The following is an 8,077-nucleotide window of genomic DNA, read 5'->3' on the forward strand; positions in this document are numbered from 1 at the left end:
TGTTCAAATAACCAATGGGACTAGGTTTAGACATGTTGGGGGTGGAGAGAGCTAAATCACGATGCATCTAATGAAGGGAGGGGAGAAGAGAGGGTGAGAAGGAAGAAAGCTATGACTGAGAGTCAAACATGGTGTCCTACTGTGCTTCCAGTTCCCAACTCTTCATAAGGTACATCTACTTCCTAATCTTTGATTTCAGTAAGCCTTTTAATATTTTCTGGCTTAGGTTTATGTTTAGTTAAGCTCAGGTTATCCTGTTTCTCTGAGCATACATTCTGAATCTGTCCACATGCTTTTAAAGTCTAGCCCTACTATCATCTACTCATGAGCATTTGGGAATTCAACCTCAAGATGCCTGTTTCCTCATCTGTAAAACAAGGACCAGATATTTTTTTCAAAGAACCCTGGGGATTCAAGAAGTTTACAATGTTTTCAGAGCAAGGCCTGGTCCACAATAAAACCCAAATGCTGTGCTGCTGAGATTTCCAACATAGCTTTATCGGAGTCTGTCTAAATCCCCAATCTCATTTCCCACAAGCTGAAGCTATCACTGCCAATGTTCTCTGAGGTGAGAGAACAAATCATGGGAAAATGTTACATCCATTACAGGAACCCTGAGATTTCCTCAACATCAAAATGAGGATTCTAATGTAATGCGAAATCTGAACATCGAGAGTTTTGTCACATTTCCTTAAATTCCAGTTCCATTTCCCGTGAAACCATACACGTTGCCAAGAAACCCCCACAAGACCTTTCTGAACCACGATCAGCCTTACTCTCTCTGAGGCATGAAGACGGGATAGTCATGATGACATCCTACATCTACATTGTAATCTGAAATTTACAAAACACTCTTCTGTGCTCTGCTTCATTTGGAAAATCATGACAGGCATTTGAGGCAGATACTCTAGTTGTGATTTTATAGATGAGGCAATGAAGGCCCATAGGAAACAAAATATCACCAGTTCCTCAGTGGTCATAACTCTGATGGAATGAAAGTCTTCCCACCCCAAGAATCAGGGTTCTCATAATGGTCATTTTATGCCTACCAGAAGAGTGGGCATAAGCTTGATATGGTTATCTTGCCCACATCTAGGATTGTTCCAGGCCTGGGCATCTGATATCCATGCCAGTGGAGTGAGATCAGCACATCACCATCATTGAATAGATCCTGAAACCAGGTAGCCAGTAATCTAAGACCTAGGTCCCCATTGGGCAGATGATCCTGGAGAACCAGCCCAAATATGTCCTGATTTTAGTATTCTTTCCCATTAGATGACAGTATCTCCCAAGTTACTTTATTCTAAACTCTGGAATTTCAAGTTCACAACTGCACTGAGAGGAGAGGGGAGGAGAGATGCATGTTCCATATAGTTTTGCTTTTCAAGTATATAGGGATAAAGTGAAAACTTGTGAGGTATAATACACACACACATACCACACACACATTCTTGTATACTCTGATTTATTTTTTTTTTGGTCGATCGTGGGGCCTGAACTCTGGGCCTGGGTGCTGTCCCTCAGCTCAAGGATAGTGCTCTACCACTTGAGCCATAGCACCACTTCCTGCTTTTACTGCTTATGTGGTGCTGAGGAATTGAACCCAGGGCCTCATATATGCAAGGCAAGTACTCTACCACTGAGCCACCTTCCCAGCCCTTGTATACTCTTTTAGACAAAAGAGTATAGAATGGCTTCCACTTTTAACTAGAGCAGTGGCTTATATTGTATCAAATCTCCTTCTAATACTAACTCTGCAAACTGTGTATGTTTTTGAAAGAGAAACTCAAATGGATCCACAACCAAGATGCAGAGGTTGATTCGGTGAGGTCTTAGAAAGATGAGAAGAGTAGTGAGTGAGCCCTGACTAGGCAGAAGTGCTTCTCCTTGAGGCACTGCCATTCCCGCTGCCCCCCCCCCCCCGGAGCCTGCTGCTCCTGACCAAGCTGCAGGGGAAACAATGAGGCTCAGGACCAGGACTCCAAAACCTGAAGGTCAAGACCTTGTCTCGCTCCAAGAAAACAGAAAACTTCTACCGATTTCCTATGCACTGTTTCCTTTCCCAGCATTTCAAGGCTTGCTCTCGTGCACATGTGCATACACATACACACACACACACAGTCCCTCCATATGCACCTATGCATGCACACACATTACACAGGTGTATACACACTGCACACATACACATACATAGACACACACAGCCCACACATACAAGCATATGTATACATATGTATGCACACACAACCTCACACCCATACATGCATGTGTGTATACACATAAATGTACCTATGCATACAAACACACATGCCAAGACACACTAATACATGCACATACGTATGGATGTACAGAGCTCCCTACACACAAATGCATACATGCATATACATACACATATGTACACATGGCCCTAACACATACACATATAGACGCATACACCCTTACATACATGAAAGCTCATATATAAACACATGTGCACACATGTATCTACACCGTCCCCCATATACATACATACACAAGCATGCATAAACATTTACATATACATGCACGCAAACATATACCTAAAACAAATCCATATATACATACACCCCAGCATACAAATACATGCGTATACACAGAAAGACATTGACCCATACATATGAGCATACATTTATACACAGGAACAGATGCATACATATATAGTCACAAATAGAAACACACATATAGATGCACATGCATAAACCCATGCATGCTTGGACATACAGAGAGAGAGAGAGAATACTAGAAAGCCAAAACAGGCTGCAGAAATATAACTTGGGGCTCCAAGAATGTAAAAGAAAATAGGTCTGGTTAGAGGGAAGGAACGCAGGCTTCCAGTTGAAGTTTCCAGTGGTTGTAACCAAGGGTTACAACCTGGAAGTATAGGCCTGCTTAAAACAGGGAGGGAGGAGAAGAAAAGAGAGAAGGAAGAAGCAGGGAAAGGAGGCAGGGAGGACAAATGCACATGCAAATGTAAGTGAATGCTGAGTGCTGTAGTATTGGTAATTGTCCTCTAGTGTTTTTAAGAGTAAAGCATATAATGGTATAAGCAGTAGGAGAGTTTAAATAGAAGAAAACCATTCTAAGAGTTCAGCTTAGTCTGAGAAACAGGAAAAGTGGTTACACAGAGCAGACTTTAATAAGTTAATGATACACATTGTAATTTCTACCAAAAAGAAAATAAGGGAACATATACTAATTAGCTTTAAAAAAAATGTTAAGTAGAATAACAAAATGTAATTGATTATCCTGAAAGTAAGAAAGCATAAACAAAAGCTAGAAGATACATTTTAACACTAAATGTCAATGGACTAAATGATCCAATTAAATATATTTTTAGCCTGGATAAAAATAACAATGTAAGATGCGTGTGAGACTTACAGAACTTTAATACAAAAACAGAAAGTTAAAAGTAAAATCATAGTGAAATGAATGTATCAAAGCCAATGAAGTCATATTAACAACAGATATGTGCACTTGCCTATATAAAAGGTCTGTTAAGAACACAGTTGCTTTTTTGGCCAGTACCAGAATTTGAACTTGGAATCTCACATTTGTTTGGCTTGCTTGCTCGCTCAACTTATACATACTGTGGCCAGACCTCTGCCACTGACCTCTGCTCAGCTTTTTTCATGGTTATTTTAGAAATTGAGTCTTGTGGACTTTCTGCTTGAGCTGGCTTCAAACCATGACTCTCCAGATCTCAGCCTCCAGAATAGCTAGAATTATAGGAGTAAGCCTCTGGTATCAGGCTTTTTTCATGATAGCTGCATTTTTCATGATAGCCCCTAACTGGAACCTATCCAATTACTCAGCAGTATAACACATAAATACATATATGATGAAGTCATACTGTACAAAGAAACATTACACACAAATTAGGATCAGATTTTCCTCCCAATGTCTAGGTTGCAGCCAAAACCAATTAAAGTCTGAATCTGAAGCCTGGTGTTGATGAACTCTAGAAATTTAAATGCCATATCACCTTCCCATAATCAGGACTGCTTACAATTTCCTTCCAGCTACCCAAGACTCCATCTCAAAAGTGCAGCCCCAGCAACCAAGGGTGTGGGTAGAGGTAGGGGTCTGGCAGTCATAAAGATGCCCCACCTTCCTTAAGCAGCCATGAGTGGTCACCTACTCTAAGAAACACATGTCAAGAACAGGACAGATGTGGAAGTCACTGACTCCTGTCCGGATGCAATGACCACCCCCCCCCCCCAGTCCCTGACAAGGAGGTTCTTTGAGGACCAAACCTCCTTAGCAAAAAAGGACCAAAGGGGTTGACTTTCAGCTCTCGCTCTCCCTGACCTCTGCACGGTGACTAAGTGATTGGATTACTGTGTGCTCCAAGATGCACACAGAGAGAAGGTTGAGAGACCCTCAAGGGGCAAAGGGGAAATTTTCTAACATAAAAAACATCATAATCATAGGAGGCTGGCAGAACTTTGCTGAGAAATGGTTAAGTGGAAATTCCTATTACCCCAAGTCACAATATGAAAGAGATAAAGAGAATCATGTTTGCACAAGCTTCATCAGTGAAGAGTGCTACAATCGCTGTTTCCAAGAAGAAAAAGATACATCATTCTTTTAAACATTCTTGAAGACACAAAGTGGATTTTGAGTGTTAAATAAATGCAGAAAACATCTGCAAGGTGTCCCTGCGTCCCTTACTGAGCTTGTGGTGAGAAGCACTGAAGCATCCTTACCCAGAAGGTCTGCTCATTCCAGCATCATGCATCCATCCACTTCTTGGTCCCCTGAGAAGTCTGCCTTGTTGATGTCTAAAACGATACTCACACCACCCTGACATCAGCTTCCCTACCTCACCTGCTCCCTTGAAATTCCGATGAAATTAGCAAAGACCTACACCATATGGCTGTGGAGAAGCTCAGCATCCATTTTCATCTCTGGAGAATCTTGAGATCTCAAGAAAAGGCTGTCACATCACTGGACTGTTGCCAGCCCAGAGTCTCACTAGTTATGGGAGACCACTGAGTTTGGAGCTCACTTACTCATTCAGCGTAAGTTTTTGCACTGACACCCTGTGTGTAAAAGCCATCCGCTTTTACTGAAAGTTTGGGACACGGCCAAAGATTTTCACACAATAGCACAGCTAAACAACTAATACTGGAGTCCTTGTGGTCTTATAAACGCCATCAAGCCATTCTCTCTGTCAATGAAATTTCTGAGACCAAAGGGCTCAAGCCCCATCTCCCTATTTCTCCTCTTCATCATTTTTCTTCCTTCTCCAGGAAAGTAAGAACTCTCCAATTACTGCTATTCCTGTCTGCCCACCTTTTTGCCTAGTCTCTGATTTCTTCTTCCCTTCCTGACTGAAACTCCACCATCCCTTTTCAAACCCAACTGGATTACACTAACTTGTTTTCCTAAATAACAGTAGTTTTCTTCCTAAAAGAAATGGCTGCCAGATTGAAAGAGGTTCATTTTTTTTAAGCAAATGGTACAAGCTCCCTTTATCAATTTGCCAGTAGGTGGTACCTAATTTCTGCCAGGCACTGATGAAATTGGGAGATAATGGTGAACATGACGTTCTTAATTTCATCAAACTCCCAAGTATGGGTCAAAAAACTTGTTTACAGAGGTGCAGTACTCTGCATGAATAAACAAGTAAGGGCATTATTTCCATATCTAAGATTTGAACTCTGTTTTCTGTGCAACAGTGATATCTTCCTCTTCTCAGAAGATGCATGTAGGTCCTTGCCTTTGCCTATATAGAGGACCACAAGCTATGGAAGTGTTGTTCCAACCGCCAATACCAGATCTCCCCCATCAAAACCACCACCACCCTCCATTTCCTCTGCAAAGCAGATTGATTGCTCTCCACACAAGGCAGGAAGCTCGTGGCTACCAGACAGCTCTAATTCTTCTGCAAGATTAACCAGCCAACTACCAGTTCTAATTATATCAGAGATATAATGATCTCTACTGTACTTTTCCAAATAAAAACAGCTTCTCCCAAAGTGAGCTCTAATGCAAGTTACTGGGAGGCGGGGAGTCATTCAGTGTTCTTTCTACTGCATGCAGATGACTGGATGCCCCGCATTCCCTGACATAAGTAAATGACTGGGCACCTCTGAAAAATTGCCATAATACCAACCTCCTCCAAACAAATTATGAACACAACCTTCTTATGCAAAAGGAAAATTTTAAATTTGCTATCAGTTGTCATCAGCCATATCAGTAACTAATACTAGATAACAAAGCCCTTTAATCCTCAATGACTTAAAGCAATTAGATTTTGTTATTGTTCATGCATCTATAGGTAAGTAAAATAGTCTTACTGGTCTTGTGACTAGTTGGGTGTTGTCTGGAGCAAAGCCTTGCATGTCTTGTGATTGTTTGGTTGGCCAAAGTCTCACCAAACCCTGTGATTCTCTACATTCATCAGGCTACTTCATGCTGGCTGGGCAAAGTTCCAATAGAGAATGTAGAAAGAAAAGACCTATTGAGGTCTGGGTTCAAAAAGTGCATGGTCATTTCACTACACTCCAGTGACCTAAGTAACGTACTGGTGCTAACACCATATGAACTCATATGAAGCTGTAGCCGTCCATGTGACTGTACTTGGAGATGGGCCTTTAAACAGATAATTAAGATAAAAAAAGCATATGAGTGGACCCTAATCCAAAAGAATTCAACTCTTTATGAGAAGAAGAGATAGAAGGAGCATAAGCAAGTAAAGACAACAGGAGGCAAGGAGAAGGCAGCCAATCTGCAAGCCAAGGAAAGATTCTCAGGAGAAAACAAATCTATTAACAGATCACAGGGTTCAGTGAGTCATTAGCCAACCAACCAATCACATGATATGTGAGGCTTGATGATGGACTCCCAGCCTCCAAAGCACTGAGAAAACTCTCAGCTGTTAAAACACCCATTCTGTGTTGGTTGTGCTGAACAAAAGGAAGAACACAGGAACAGGCCCCATGTATGTATGTATGAGAGTGCCTATAAAGTCATGTTGCAAAGTTGTGACATTGGATAGATGGGGAATTGACACCATTATTGTAACCCATGAGCCACAGTGATACATCAAAGAGCCCTTTGGTTTCATGGCAAATTTCAGTGCAGAAAGAAAGAATAAAGAAAAGAAAGCCAGTGGCTTCCCTTCTATTTTGAACATAGAAGGTCATGAAGAACCGTTGTTAGTTATGTCATATCAAAGTGCTTATAGAAACACTTACAATTTGTTTTTTCCCCTTCCCCTCCACAAATTATAACCAACATCAAATAGGGATACAGGTGGGCCCATCGCAACAATGAGATGTACAAGACGTTATGTTGAAAAATGAACTTTACAACTTTGGGGGGGGGGGTAGGAAGGGATGGTATGGGGAAACAAAAGAGGAGGCAACAATGCTTGATAAGAAATGTACTCATGCATGACCTTGCTCATGTAATTGCAATCCCTCTGTACAGTACTTCCACAATTAAAAAAAAGAAACACATACACACTTTCAAACAACTAAACTCAAGTGTTAGAGACAGGGGAACTGTTATACGAAGGAAAGACATTTTCCCAACTCCTGATGACAATGTGCTGGAGGAGAAAATGAAAAAAATATCAAATTTCTTAAATACTTGTAATGGCCACAGAAATTTGGCAAGAGACATTAGAATTTCAGGAGGCCTTGCCCTCGGGGGGAGTTTCTGCCTGTCCAGGCGCTGCCTCACAAGCCTTACCTGAGGCTTGGGATTTGTGCAGGGACAAGGAACGGTCCCCGGCCCTGAGATCACCCCTTTCCAATACAATCATACTGATGTCCAGAAGAATGGAGAGCCAAGTGAGAGAACTCTGATGTACTTTGAGCTTTATTTTTATTGGTCATTCATGTGGCTTGAACTCAGGGCCTGAGTGCTATCCTTGAGCTTTTTCACTCAAGACTAACACTTTTCCACTTTGGGCCACAGTACTACTTCCAGTTTTCTGGTGCTTACTTAGAGATAAGAGTCTCACAGACTTTCTTGCCCATGCTGGTTTCACACCACAATCCTGAGATCTCAGCCTCCTGAGTAACTGGGATTATAGGCGTGAACCACT

This window comes from Dipodomys spectabilis, unplaced genomic scaffold, assembly GCF_019054845.1.
Source record: "Dipodomys spectabilis isolate Male_0828 unplaced genomic scaffold, ASM1905484v1 ptg000231l, whole genome shotgun sequence".
Classification (NCBI taxonomy): domain Eukaryota; kingdom Metazoa; phylum Chordata; class Mammalia; order Rodentia; family Heteromyidae; genus Dipodomys; species Dipodomys spectabilis.